The 16,128-nt window shown below is 35.0% G+C and overlaps 1 pseudogene; it reads left to right on the forward strand.

Annotated features, from left to right (window-relative positions):
• Positions 1-3,244: 3,244 nt before the first annotated feature.
• Positions 3,245-3,925, forward strand: LOC122479706 (annotated as a pseudogene).
• Positions 3,926-16,128: the final 12,203 nt, after the last annotated feature.

A 16,128-nucleotide genomic window follows, 5' to 3' on the forward strand; every position in this document is an offset into this window, starting at 1 on the left:
ATACTGTTTCTGTCTGTGGCAGCACCGATTTGCATTCCCAAGAACAATGTATGAGGGCTCCTTTTTCTCCTCATCCTCACTAACACTTGTTATTTCTTGTCCTTTTGATTCTAGCCATTCTAGTGGTGGTAAGGTGATATCTCATTGTGGTTTTGATTTGTATTTCCTTGATGATTAGTGATATTGAGCATCTTTTCATGCATCTGTTAGCCATTTGTATGTCTTTGGAAAAATGTGTATTCAGTTCCTCTCTGCCCATTTTTAATACGATTATTCGTTGTTTGGTATTGAGTTGTGTAAGTTCTTTATATATTTTGGATATTAGTCCCTTATCAAATATATCTGTGGAAAATATCTTCTTCCATTTAGTAGGTTGCCTTGTTGCTTTACTGATGCTTCACTGTGCAAAAGCTTTTTATTTTGGTATAGTCCCAATAGTTTAATTTTTATTTTATTTCCCTTGCCTCAGGAAACATATTTAGAAAAATGTTTCTATGGCTGGTGTCAAAGAAATTACTTCCTGTATTTTCTTCTAGGAGTTTTATGGTTTCAGGGTCTTACATTTAGGTCTTTAGTCCATTTGAGTTTATTTTTTGTATATGGTGTAGTGGGTAATCCAGTTTCACTCTTTTGCCTATAGCTGTCCAGTTTCCCCAGTACCATTTGTTGGAGAGAATATCTTTTTCCCCATTATATATTCTTGCCTGCTTTGTTACGGATTAATTGTGGATATATATATGTATATAGGGTTATATATGTATACATATAGGGTTATATATATATATATAGAGAGAGAGAGAGTTATATATATATATCCATATATATATATATAATTGTGGATTTATTTCTGGGCTGTCTATTCTGTTCTATTGATATATGTGTTTATTTTTGTGCCAGTATCATACTATTGTTGTTGTTGTTTTGTTGTTGCTGCTGTTGTTTGTTTGTTTGTTTTTAAGTAGGCCTCATACCCAGCATGGAGCCCAATGCAAGGCTTGGACTCACGACCCTGTGGTCAAGACCAGATCTGAGATCGAGGTTGGATGCTTAACTAACTGAGCCACCCAGGCACCCCAGCATAATGTTCTGATAATTACAACTTTGTATTGTATCTTGAAATGAATTGTAGTAGCTCCAGCTTTGTTCCTCTTTCTCCATATTACTCTGGCTATTTTGGGTCTTTTATGGCTCAGTATTTCATTATTCTTTGTTTTAGTATTCTTTGTGTTCTGTGAAAAATGTTGTTGGTATTTTGTTAGGGATTGCATTAATTCCATAGATTGCTTTGAGAAGAATGGGCATTTTAACAACCAATGTAAATGTTCTTTTAATCCATGAGCATGGAATATCTTCCCATTTGTTCATGTTATCTTCAATTTCTTTCATCGGTGTTTTTGTAGTATAGGTCTTTCACCTCTCTGGGTAAGTTTATATCTAGGTATTTTATTATTTTTATTGAAACTTTTAAATGGGATTTTCTTAATTTCTCTTTTTGCTACTTCATTATTAATGTATAGATATGTAGCAGATTTCTCTATATTGATTTTATATCCTGCAACTTTGCTGAATTCACTGATCAGGCTAGTAGTTTTTTGGTGGAGCACCTAAATACATAAAGCAATTATTAAGGAATTGACAGTAATACAATAATAGCAGGGTACTTTAACACCCCATTTACATCAATGAATTATTGTCCTTACGGAAAATCAACAAGGAAACAGCGGAGTTGAGTGACACATTAGACTAGATGGACCAAACAGATATATTCAGAACATTCCATTCAAAAGCAGTGGATTATACATTATTTTCAAGCATACATGAAACATTCTCCATAATGGATCATGTGTTGGGCCACAAAACAAGTCTCAGTAAATTCAAAATCACTGAAATAGTATTATGCATCTTTTCTAACCACAATGGTACAAAACTAGAAATGAATCACAAGAAAAAATCTAGAAAGAACCTAAATACAGGGAGGCTAAATAACATGCCACTAAAGAATGAGTGGGTCTAACCAATAAATCAAAGAGGAAATTTAAAAATACACAGAGAAAAGTGAAAATGAAAACAATGTTCCAAAATCTTTGGGATGCAGCAAAAGGAAGACTTCCCTTCCTTTAAGAGGGAAGTCTTAGCCATACAGGCCTACCTCAAGAAACAAGAAAAATCTCAAGTAAGTAACCTAACCTTACACCTGAAGGGGCTAGAGAAAGAAAAACAAAGTCCAAAGCCAGTAGGAGGAAGGGAATAGTAAAGATCAGAGACTTTTTTCAGTCTCTAAATGAAAACAAAACAAAACAACAATAGAATAAGAACAATGAAACTAGGGGTTGGTTCTTGAAAAGATAAACAAAATTGATAATTTTTTGAAAAAGTTTATTTATTTTGAGAGAGAGAGCATGCCTGCAACCAAGGGAGGAGCAAAGAAAGAGAGAAAGAATACCAAGCAGGCTCCATACTACCAGTGCTTTGACCATGAGATCATGACCTGAACTGAAATCAAGAGTTATACACTTAATTGACTGAGCCACCCAGGCACCCCCAAATTGATAAACTTTTAACCAGACACAGAAAGAAGAAAAGAGAGAGGGCTCGAATAAGCAAAACCAGAAATGAAGGAGCAAATCTCAAAAACAGATATGTCAAAGCAAAATAACAACTGACACCACAAATATACAAGGGATTGCAAGAGAATATTAGGAAAAATCATATGCCAACAAATTGGACAACCTAGAAGAAATGGATCAATTCTTAGAAACATATAACTTGCCAAAACTGAATCCAGAAGAAATAGAAAGTTTGAACAGACAAGTTGCTGGCAATGAAATTGAATCAGTAATCAAAAAAATCTTAACAAATGAGCCTAGGACCAAATGGCTTTACAGTTAAATTCTATCAAAAAATTTTAAAAGGCTTAACATCAGGGTACCTGGCTGGCTCAATCTGGAAAGCACGTGACTTTTAATCTCAGGGTTGTGAGTTCAAGCCCTGCATTGGGTGTGGAGCCTACTTGAAATAAAAATGAAAAAAAAAAAAGAGTTAATGCCTATTTTTTTTTCTCAAACTGCTCCAAAATATAGAAGAGGAAGGAAAGTTTTCAGATTGAGTCTATGAGGCCGTCATTACCCTGATACCAAAACCAGATAGAGACACTACAAAGATACTACATTGAATATCTCTGATGAGCATAGATGCAAAAAATTCTCAACAAATCTCTTTTCCAGTTATTTTAGCTCCAGTCACTATGTCCAGCAAAGTCTCCCATGCCACTGTCTACATGGTGGTGTGGGAAGTCCTATATGGGAACTAGTGCAAGTGCTGGAAGTTTTTGGAGATGATCGAGCTGAAGATTAGCCAGAAGAACTAGGGCAAATGTTTCTCAGGCATGCATCATCAAGCTTAAGTCCACTCCCTGCCCAAATTATTCATATGTATTCTGGGGGGCCTGCAGCACTGTGATGAGGCCAAGTCTGTGGCTTGGCCTTGGTCCATGTGGATAATGTCCCATGTAGACATTGAGGTGTTGAAGAAACTCAACAAGAGTAAGAAATTGGTCAAGAAGCTGTCCAGGAAATATGATGCCTTTTTGGCTTCAGAATCTCTTTCAAGCAGATACCCCTGATCCTGGGCCTGGGCTTTAATGAGGCTGGCAAATTCCTTCCTTGCTGCCCTACAGTGAGAAAATGGTGGCCCATGTCAAAGCGAAGTCCATGATCAAATTCAAGAGGAAGAAGAAGTGTTGTGTTGGGCAGTGGCCATTGGCCACATGAAGATGATAGATAATGAGCTTATGTACAACACCCACTTAGCTGTCAATATCCTAGTATCATTGCTTAAGAAGTATTGGCAGCATGCCCTGGCTTTATACATTAAGAGTGCCTCTTTACTAAGGCACAGCTTAATAAATCCTAGTGCTACCAATTAAAAAAAATCCGCAACAAAATATTAGCAAACCAAATCCAACAATACGTTAAAAAACATAATTCACCATGGTCAAGTGTGATTTATTCCAGGGAGGCATAGGTGGTTCAGTATTTGCAAATCAACCAACATGGTACATCACATTCACTAGAGAAAGGGTAAAAACTATATGATCATCTCAATACATGCAGAAAAAGCATGTGACAAAGTACAACATCCATTCATGATAAAACTCTCAACAAAGTAGGTTTAGAGAGACCTAATATAATATGTTGAGAGACCTCAACATAATAAAGGCTATATATGAAAAATCCACAGCTAACATTTTACTCAACAGTGAAAAACAGACGGAGGACCTGGGTGGCTCAGTCAGTTAAGTGCCTGACTTCAGTTCAGGTGATGATCTCATGGTCTTTGAGGTGGAGACCTGCATTGGGCTCTGTCCTGACAGCTCAGAGCCTGGAGCCTGCTTCTGATTCCGTGGGTCTCCCTCTTTCTCTGCCCGTCTGTTTCTCTCTCTCTCTCTCTCTTAAAAATAAGTGAACATTAAAAAAATTTAAAAAAAACTGAGATCTTTTTATCTGAGCTCAGGAATAAGACAAGGATGTCCACTGTCACCACTTTTATTCAACATAGTACTAGAAGTCTTAGCCACAGCAATCAGACATGAAAAAAACCACACACACACAAAAACATCCAAATTGGTATGTAAGAAGTAAAACTTTCATTATTTACAGTAGATATGGTACTATATATTATTTTAATGTGATGTGGTGTTATGTTGAAGAGAGGGAGCATTTTAGAATCTTTTCATTAAATCTCAGTTTTGGGGCACCTGGGTGGCTCAGTTGGTTAAGCGTTCAACTTCGCCTCAGGTCATGATCTCATGGTGTGTGGGTTCAAGCCCCGCATTGGGCTCTGTACTGACCACTCAGAGCCTGGAGCTTGCTTCAGGTTCTGTGTCTCCCTCTCTCTCTGCTCCTCCCCTGCTCATCCTCTCTTTCTCTCTCTCTCAAAGATAAATAAATGTTTAAAAAAATAAAAAAAACAATTCTCAGTCTTCTGGTGGGCCTGTGCTTTGCAGATGTTACCTTCAAAGTGTTTCTCAACTGGCATAGCTTTTTTTCCTCCCAGGTTTTTATTCTCCTCCCTGGATATAGAATTCTAATTAATTTACTTAAAATCATCACCCCTGTTAACTGTGATTTTTTTTCCCTTTGTAGGTGTGACATGAAGGCTAGAGGGCTTAGAATCAGAGGAATTCTATTCCCTCAGTTGTGATAAGGCTCTAGCAAAGACTTTTCTCCTGAAAAGTAGGCTTTTTTTTATGGAGAGGGCTTAGGTTTCTTCTCTTCTCTGTCATAGCTGTGAAGAGATCTTTGAGATCTCCTTTACTGTGAGAACCTGGTGGGGTTCTGGAAGGGGCAGTCCAGAAATATGTGTATTTCCCCTAAAACTGCAGTCTTCAAAAGTTTGTCACTTTGTCACCCACTCTAGCTTTCATCAGGTTACTGCAATTCATAAAAATTAGTATTTAAGTGTTGGTACCAGTTTCTGCTCTAAGTAAGTAGGTCTTGGCTATGTCTCTCTGGATTCAACTGCCTTTCCAGATTTAAAGTGATAGTTTGCCCTATGATCTTAGTTCTCTGATGGGTTCAAGAAACATTATTGATTTTTCTGTTTTTCAACTTTCTTATTGCAAGTAACTGTTTCTAAGTATTTTATTTTTCAAAGTTGAAAACGGATGTAATCTCATCTATTTATAAAATTTTCATTGTTATACTTTTCATACTAGTTATTACCATCTTGTTCTTCTTTGGAACTTCTTGATCTTAATTCGTATTACTAACACTTAATTCATATTACTAATTACTAAATCTTCCCCTTCATTGAGAGTGGTTATTATTCTTTCTTTTTGAATGTTTATTCATTTTGAGAGAAAGAAAGAGAGACAGAGACAGAGCAAGCAGGGGAGGAGCGGAGAGATTGGGAAAGAGAGAGAATCCCAGCACAGGGCTTCCCACGATCCCTAAGCTCATGACCTGAGCCGAAATCAAGAGTCAGACCCTTAACTGACTGAGCCACCCATCCACCCGAGAGTGGTTATTATTCTTGAGCCCTCTACACTGTTTACTCTCTTTTTTACAGTATAAACATTTCTGTTTTATTGTCACATTCCATAGCAGTGATATAAAACAGATGTGTAAACGTTTTGTCTAGGAACTTATTCTCCCTTGATACATCACTTAAGATGAAAGTGGGTAGGTTTCTCAGGAGAGAATACTGCCCATACTGTGATTTGTACCCTGCCTGTGAGAAAAGTTGAAGGTTATGACCTAAGGGAAGAATGCTGTAGATAGTGAAGTACTCAGGTTACTACCACACTAGGTTGCACTTTTGTCCTTCAGGAACTCTGCAAATCCACTCTCAGAATACTCTCTTAAACTTCAAAAGGTTTAGACTTCGAATGTGGACTATAGCAGTCCAAGGTGATAATCTTCTTTGACTTGAATCTCCTGGCCTTGGGAATACAAGGATGGAAGAAAGAAGAAGGTAGGAGTTTTCGAATTTATCTGGTCTACCTGTATCATACTCCCTGGCCAGATTTTCATGCTGTCTTGATATTATTCCAACAAAACCTGGGTGACCTTGGCTATAATAACTGGTTTTTGTTATACAGTGGCAAAAGGTCAAACAAGAATATGCCCAAGGTAATATGGAGAGAAAAATACAAAATGCACAAAAACTGCATTCAAAATAGCCCCAGACTGTAGTGCTGCCTGCTTTAGACTGCATTTTCTTCTTTGCCAGAATGGTTTCTCAGAGTTTAGTGTGAGTTTTTTAGAATGCTTTGCTCTCTCTCTTTTTCTTTTGTTTTGTTTCCAGAGTTAAGCTTGGGGCAGGAAGTCAACAACATTTATATCCACATTTATTTCTTGTGCCAATATAAATTTATTGAAACGTAAACTGGATGCTTTGCCTAGACTGTCCCAAAATGGAACTTTGCTACCAATATGAATTGCTTATTACAATTTTGCTACCTCAATACAATCTTAAATAACACAGTTGTATATAGTAAGGAGAAATTGGTTTATTGAAACAGTCCTTTTCTGAAAAGGCAAGTAATCTGTTCGAGACTTTCTCAAATATTATCTATGGACATTTTTTGCAATAATTTTAGGAAGTGAAAGAATATAAAATGATGATAGTAATTTTAAAAACCACTATGGGGGCACCTGGGTGGCGCAGTTGGTTAAGCGTCCGACTTCAGCCAGGTCACGATCTCGCGGTCCGTGAGTTCGAGCCCCGCGTCGGGCTCTGGGCTGATGGCTCAGAGCCTGGAGCCTGTTTCTGATTCTGTGTCTCCCTCTCTCTCTGCCCCTCCCCAGTTCATGCTCTGTCTCTCTCTGTCCCAAAAATAAATAAACATTGAAAAAAAAATTAAAAAAAAAAACACCATGAAAGAATCTTGCCTTCATGTAATGTAGCATTTTAAATCTAAATTTATTCTGTTCCATTGATCTATGTCTCTGTTTTGCTGCTAATACCATACTGTCTTGATCTCTAAAGCTTTATAATATAACTTGAAGTCTGGAATTGTGATGCCTCCAGTTTTGCTTTTCAAGATCACTTTAGCTATTTAGGGTGTTCGTGGTTCTATACAAATTTTAGGGTTGTTTTAGCTCTGTGAAAAATGCTGGTGGCATTTTGATAGAGATTTCATTAAATGTGTAGATTGCTTTGGGTAGTACAGATGTTTTAACAAAATTTGTTATTCCAATTCATGAGCAGGGAATGTTTTCCCATTTCTCTGTGTCATCTTCAAATTCTTTCATAAGTGTTTTATAGTTTTTAGAGTACAGATATTTATCTCTTTGGTTAGGTTTATTCCTAAGTATCTTAAGAATTTTTAGTGCAATTGTAAATGGGACTGATTCCTTGATTTCTTTTTCTGCTGTTTCATTAATGGTGTATAGAAATGCAAGAGATTTCTGTACATTGATTTTGTATCCTGTGATTTTACTAAATAGAAAACCCAGAAATGGACCCATAACTATATGGTCAACTCATCTTTGACAAAACAGGAATATCCAGTGGAAAAAAGACAGTCTCTTCAGCAAATGGTGTTGGGAAGACTGGATAACAATAATGCAAAAGAATGAAACTGGACCACTGTCTTACACCATACACAAAAATGAATTCAAAGTGGGTGAAAGACCTAAATTTAAGATGGGAAATCATAAAAATTCTAGAGGAGAGCCCTGGAAGCAACCTCTTTGACATGGGTTGAAGCAACTTCTTACTAGATATGTCTCCTGAGACAAAGGAAACTAAAGGAAAAATAAACTACTGGGACATCATCAAAACAAAAAGCATCTGCACAGCGAAGGAAACAATCAGCAAAATTAAAAGGCAACCTTTGGAATGGGAGAAGACATTTGCAAGTGGTATATCTGATAAAGGGTTAGTATGCAAAATATATAAAGAACTTATCAAACTCAGCACCCAAAAAATAAATAATCCAGTTAAAAATGGGCAGAAAGGAGGATACCTGAGTGGCTCAGTCAGTTAATTGTCCAACTCCTGGTTTGGCTCAGGTCATGATCTCACGGTTCATGAGATCAAGCCCCACATTGGGCTCTGCACTAATGTGTGGAGTCTGCTTGGGATTCTCTCTCTTCCTCTCTCTTTGCCCCTTCCCCACTCATGCTTTCTCTCTCACACACAAAATAAATAAATAAACATCAAAAAAATGTAAAAGATAATGGGTAGAAAGGGGCACCTTGATGGCTCAGTTAGTTAAGTGTCCAGCTCTTGATTTTGGAAAAAATGGGCAGAAGACATGAATAGACATTTTTCCAAAGAAGGCATACAAGTGGCCAACAGATGACCAGATTGTCAACATCAGGGAAATGCAGATCAAAACTATAATGAGATATCACCTTAAAACTGCCAGCTTGGCTAAAATTAACAACATAAGAAACAACAGATTTAGTGAGGAGGCAGAGAAAGGGGAGCCCTCTTGCTGTTGGTAGGAATGCAAACTGGTGCAGCCATTCTGAAAAAACAGTATGAAGGTTCTTCAAAAAGTTAAAAGTAGAACTACACTATGACCCAGCAATTGCACTACTAGGTATTTGATCAAATATACAAAAATACTGATTCAGATGGATTCATGCACCCTCATATTTATAGTAGCATGACCAACAATGGCCAAGTTATGGAAAGAACCCAAATGTCCATGGACTGATGAGTGGATAAAGAACATGTGGTATATATATACAATGGAATATCACTCAGTCATCAAAAATGAAATTTTGCCATGACGTGGATGGAGCTGGAGAGTATTATGCTAAGTGAAATGAGAGACAAATACCATATGATTTCACTCATGTGGAATTTAAGAAACAAAACTTATGAAAACTTATCTCACACCTATTTCTCAGAGTTCATAAAATAAATCCACTGCTAATTTTCCCTAATGACTCTTTGTCAGGCTCACTACTATAAGTCAATATATTCGAGCACAGCTCTTATAGATGATCTTATAAAGTCAAAGACTTGTGGAAGATTGAACTATTATATAACATTTTTCAGGCAGTTCTAACAGTTAATTTTCATAATTCAAAGAAAGATATATACTGAGGAGAAAAGAATAATACCAGTTTATTAGCAAAATATTTTTAGTAATTTCTGCATCCAACGTGGGGTTTGAACTCATGACCCCAAGATCAAGAGTCACATGCTCTACTGACTGAACCAGCTAAGCACTCCTATCAGCAAATGTTTTAAAGTGACTTTATATAATTTAATTTTCATATCAATATAAAATAATTTAACCAAAAAAGAAGGCTATAGTATTGCACATACAAAAGAGGTATTGTGGGTTTAGACTCATATCCTTTATCTACAATTCAATTATCTATAGTTTTATTATGGTTATGATAATATATATTTTAATATACATTGGTTATGATCTTCATTCCTTTTTTTTTCCTTCCACATAAACATATATTTATTGATCTTTTACTGTCTCACAAATTTAAAATTGAATTTAAAATGAATTTAAAAATGAATAAGTCAAAGAATTTGAAGTCTATTAATAGAGGCAAATAAATGAATAATGTTTAAATATATAAAAATTACATGAAAATTTGACCTTGCCATTAATCAGGCTGTGTAATAGATACTGCTAAAGTTAACAGCAAACAGTATTTCTCCCAAGTCCATATTGTAACATTAAAGTCTCATAATTATCCTCTTTATTTGAGTGACTGCTTTCTTTCCAATAATGGCCCCAACCTTTCTTCCGTACTTCTCAATCAAGATTGATGGAAACTCAATATTAAGTTTTTCTTGCATCATGACAGCAACAAATCCAGATCTGATCTGTGCAAATGTTAACCCCTCCTCAGAAACATTTATGCCAGCCTTGCCTTTACAAAAAGTCTTTCCTACTCCCTCTTATCCAGAGGCTCATGGTTTCTCTGGTGAGCAATCTCCCTTGTTGTAGCAAGTTAATAAACCTAACTTTTTGGACTACAGGTTATCCCTGATAGTTTTTATTAGATGAGTTTTATTAATATTGAAATGAAAATGCTTATAAAACACTAGACTTTTTGGCTATGTAATAACATGATTTCTGTCTTATATTTTTAACCCTTTTAATATTTTGTATTATAGGGAGCAAGGTTAGTAAGGGCACAAACAATACTTTGAGTGTTTTAAACTCAACTACAAGATCAAAAAGCATGTGAATGTTAGAAAAGGGAAGGCTCTTGAAATTCTCAAAAATAACTACAATAGATAAGGCAAATAACATACTCATCAGGAAATCAAAGCATCCTTTGTAGTTTATAATTCAAATACAAAGTAACTTAAAATACAAGTAACAAATGTCAAATATATGATTTTGACATGTAAGCAAAAGACTTTTCACCATAAACAAAAATGTTTTTTGCTAATAAAAATATTTTATTTAATATTTAAATGTTTCACTATTTAACCAGATTTTATGAAATATTTGAATTTCAGATAATCTGGTTTCTTACATGGTTGAATAAAAAATGATAGGAGATGTGGAAATAACAGATTTGCAAATGTTTAGAATAGTAATTTTTTCTTCACAAGATTCCCATCATTTTGTGCATTTATATCCATGGTCATTCATTTTTTTTCCAGTAATCTTAGGCACTTATTATACGTCAAGTATCATGATAGATGCTGATGACACAAATACGGACAATCATTTGATGAGCATTATATAACTTTTATAAAATATTACGTACACACAGGTGATTGAGCAAGTTTTTTGAGGCTTTGGAGAAAGGCTTTGCTACTGGATGATATATGACAATTCCTAGCTATACTACTTAAATGAAGGGAAACATTGACAGTGGCAGTACTAAAAATTGCCATGTAACACATGCTTATCCTGTGGTCTGCCCTGTGTTATATAAGGAGAATTTATATGCATTGTATCACTTAATCCTCCTAAGAACACTGTGAGATAGTTACTTTTATGATGGCCTTTTAAAAATGATGTGGATAATATTTTTATAGGTTAAATATTTGTTCAAAGTTATAAAGAGAAATGGAGTCAGGACTTTAAGTTAGCTAATCTCTAGTATGAGAGCTAGCATGCCTTTTTAATGTTAGCATCAAATTTTTTATACAGCTGATGACAACTAACTAGAAAAAGCTTCACAATGCTGCTTTGGAAAGAATGTGCTAATAGTTGTAAAAGAAGTCAACTGCTATGCATTTCCTCCTGATCAAGGGGATAAAATCTAAAATGAGAAGAGGATTTTCTGCTTGGTGCCAGAAGAGGATAAAAACAATTGCACTCAGATGTAAAGCCTGGAAAAGAGACAGCACAGGGGGATAATGAAGATGTGTTTGTGTGTTATTGGAGGGTTTCTTATGCTCTCCTAAGTGAATTATTAAACAAAACCAAAGAATAAGCTTTGCTAATTTAAAGGAAATTATTTTTCTAGGGCAGCATTTCTGCAGTTGGTTTCTCAGAATTGCATTGAAATGATGATTTGGGGTATGGGAAGAAAAAGAAGGTGAATGGTTCTCTGGCCAAATGCATTTGGAAAATATGATGCACTATTCGATATTCACAAATTCCATTAGCATATTAAAGATTCCAAGAATTTCAGTAATAGGAAAACCTATTTGACTTAAACCAGTATTTATCATCCATTCAATAATTTTTCAAAGAGTTAGTGGTATTAGTTTGCTGCAAAATGTGCTTTGGGAATGTTGGTTTATGGATACTTAAATATGTTCAGGAATAAGAAATAAATATATAATTCAAATTCTTTTTACATAAGGAAAACTTTTAATTTGTTTGCAGTTTCTTAATAAAATGAAACTTTTAAAGAGAATGCTTGAATTTTACATAATTTTACATTAGGTAATAAATGCTTTTGATGAGGGTAAGAGCTCTTAAAAAAGACATTGGTTTTAGAATAAACAAGAGTAAATGTCCTAAGTTCTCTCCTGCTGAGGACAGAAATCTTGGTATGACAACAACCTACACATATACTTGATTTATAGCCCTGAACATTACTATGCCATTTTATAATAAAAAATGGTAAATTTTATCACAAGTAAACCTATTCCAAGTGATGTAGGAAACGAAGGCTAAAGAAAAAAATAAATTTCCTTACAATATTGGCAAGTCTTTGAGACGGGCAGAGTGACCTTCATCTAGGAGCTCAACTGTCTTGATGTTGATACATTGGTAAGGGCAAAAGGCAATCTTAACTTAACATTAAGCTGATCTCCAAGATCCTATAAGTGTCCTTTAACATACAACAATTGCTTTGGAAACTTCCTTTATCTCTACCCCCAAGATATATGTTAGCAATCATCCTCTGAACATATGGCCCACCGATATACATCTGAAAGTTCTCATGACTAAGGTTTTATTAGACAGCAATAAATGACATTTTCCTAACAAGAGCCAGCTTCCTCAAGGTCCTTGCTTCCAAAATTCCTTATAATGCTGTTGCTAATCCTTTCACAATTTAAACATATATAATCAGTTACTCCTCACAATTTCAGTTCAGCTCTTGTGGCCCATGAGTCCTGTCTCCACGCTTTACTAAAACCCCTTCTTGCACTGAAGACATCTCAAGAATTCTTTCTTGACCATTTGCTCAGAATCCTAACATTTCTGTATCATTAAGTATTTGTTAGCTTTTAACAAAAATTTAGAAATTCTCAGGGGTGCCTGGGTGGCTCAGTCAGTTAAGTGTCTGACTTCGGCTCAGGTCATGAGCTCACAGTTCGTGGGTTTGAGCCCCGTGTCAGGCTCTGTGCTGACAGCTCAGATCCTGGATCCTGCTTTGATTGTGTCTCCCTCTCTCTCTGACCCATCCCCACTCACGCTCTGTCTCTCTCTCTCTCAAATAAACATTAAATTTTTTTTAATTAGAAATTCTCATTGATATGGATTTTGGATTCCAGTGCATTCCTACATTACACGGTGATTATCTTCATTAGGAACTCCTGTGGAAGATAAGATTTCTCTTACGAGGTGCTTCAGGAAAAGTTTACTTTCTTTTCACTGCAGTTCACAAATGAAATGATAGTTAGATGACGTTAAATCAGGAAAAAAACAGTGCATGCCTTATAAAAGCATTATTTTCAATAGTTTGAATTCAAATTTAGCTCTAAGGTGAGTAGGCCTTTGTAGTAGTCACTTATTTTGCCCTCACTGATAAATATGCATCATAAGATTCATGTAGGGGATTATGATTTTTAAAAAGCAGGTGATTGAATAGTCTTGGATTATTTTTATTTTTTCTGCTTTTTTGTTTCTTTAGACTTTGGCAGCTCAGTGGTTTTCTTTTTTTTTAATGCTTTATTTATTTTTGAGAAAGACAGAGAGAGAGAGAGAGAGAGTGAGCTGGGGAGGGGCAGAAAGAGAGGGAGACAAAGAATCTGAAGCAGGATCCAGGCTCTGAGGTGTCAACACAGAGCCTGACATGAGGCTTGAACTCATGAACCATGAGATCATGACCCAAGCTGTAGTCAGATGCTTAACCTACTGGGCCACCCAGGCACCGCCTCAGTGGTTTTCTTTTCAACCATGCAAATGATATGGCAGGATTTCTTGTGCCATTTGTTATTCAAATACTGGTTTTTGCTATGTAAAAATTTGGAAAACAACATAATTTCCTTCCAATTTATATATGGGGCACTGAGAAATCATTTTAGAATATGACTTTATTTAATCAAAATTACTTAGTTTAGTTACTTAAAGGGTGTTTCTGGGTGCAAACACACACACACACACACACACACCACTTACGTATATGTGTGTGTGCACGTGTTATATGTTCTATAAATTACATATATGTTTATATTTTATAATATATGTAAAATATGTATATTTGTGTATATGTGTACATGCATATATGCAAATATACACATACATGCAAAAAATGTGTATAAAAAATGCATACATATGCACATATCTTGGTTTAATGTTGGTTTAGTTAACACAGAACCATATTTTGTCCATATCATGATACTCAAGCACATTGTGATGATGAACAATCTTATTTCATCATTGAACTTGTCTCAAGGGTAAGCAATTAAAAATTAACATTAAAAACTCTCACAACACTACTTCAATAAGTATGAGACCAAATGTAAACCTACTATATTGTTATTATAAATGCCATTTTCATTGATGAATATTAACTCAAAATCAATAATATATGTTTTTATAAAGTACCTCCATTTGATTTTACATTTAATTTCATATTGTTTGGGATCATGCACTATTTAAATGAAAACAAAATGAAACATTTTCAATAATTTCTAAACCAAAGGTTGTCTAGAATTTTATAAAGCCAAAAGTTCATTAAAGAATATGTAGATTTCAAGGGCACCTGGGTGGTTCAGTCAGTTAGGCGTTCACTTTCAGCTCAGGTCACGAGGTCACGGTTCCTAAATTTGAGCCCTACATCAGGCTTCCTGCTGTCATCACAGAGCCCACTTTGGATCCTCTGTCCCCCTGTCTCTCTATCCCTCCCCTGCTCACTCTCTCTCTCTATCAAAATAAACTTAAAAAAAAGAATATGTAGATTTCAGTAGAACAAATTAAATTTTCTCCAGTATATTTTCTGTTAAAACTAATACGTTACACACTGAAGGGGTAAGGAAGATAAGTAATTTACTAATACCTTTGATCATTGCTACCTTTCATTGACTAGCAGTAAAAATGTATAAACAAGTAAGCCATGCATAAGGAAAGTCTCTCTAAAAATACATAATACCCAAAAGGTGTAGGATATAATAAAAATTATTTCATTTCTTGTTTGTATACGTGTTTTATTTTTTATGTATTTTGGGTACATCATGTGTGTTATATATCATATATAATATGTATTTTTAAAATATCAATAATAAGGAAAAGCACAACTTGAATGAGAAAAAAACAATCAACTAATGCTAATACTATGATTAATTAAATGTTAGAATTATCTGTCAAGATTTTTAAATTATCCTGAGGCTCTCTTTATTTATGATTATTTATTGCTTCACAAATAATTATAAATTCTTTTAAAACAAATGGAAAATAGAAAAATCTCAGCAAAAAAATAAAATTACATAAAAGAAGCCAAATAGAAACTGTATAACTGCAAAGTAAAATAATAAGGAAAAAAACCTTGCTGGATGGACTCAATAGTAGAGTGGAGATAACAGAGGATAGAATAAGTGAACTTGAGGACAGGTCAACAGTTTACTGAATCTGAACAACAGAAAAATGATTGGAAGAAATGAACAGAGCCTCTGAGACTTGTAAGGTAATAATAGATTGACATTTATTATTAGCACACCTGTAAAAGGAGTAAGAGAGTTTGGTTGAACAAATATTCAAAGAAAAAATGATTGAGGTTTTACCAAATCTGGGAAAAAGACATAAACCTATGGATTCAAGAAGTCCAGAGAAATTTAAATAGAATAAATCCAAAGAAATACCCATGAAGATATATCCTAATTAAACTTATGAATATTAAAAACAAAGAAAACATTTTAAAAATAACCAGAGAAAAATGACACTTGTGTTTAGAGGAACATCAATTTAAATGAGAGCATATTTCGTATCTGAAATCATAGAGGCCAAAAAGAAGTGGCACATCTCAACATTTTGCTGAAAGAAAGAACTGACAGAAATGCATC

Source organism: Prionailurus bengalensis, chromosome C1, assembly GCF_016509475.1.
Source record: "Prionailurus bengalensis isolate Pbe53 chromosome C1, Fcat_Pben_1.1_paternal_pri, whole genome shotgun sequence".
Classification (NCBI taxonomy): domain Eukaryota; kingdom Metazoa; phylum Chordata; class Mammalia; order Carnivora; family Felidae; genus Prionailurus; species Prionailurus bengalensis.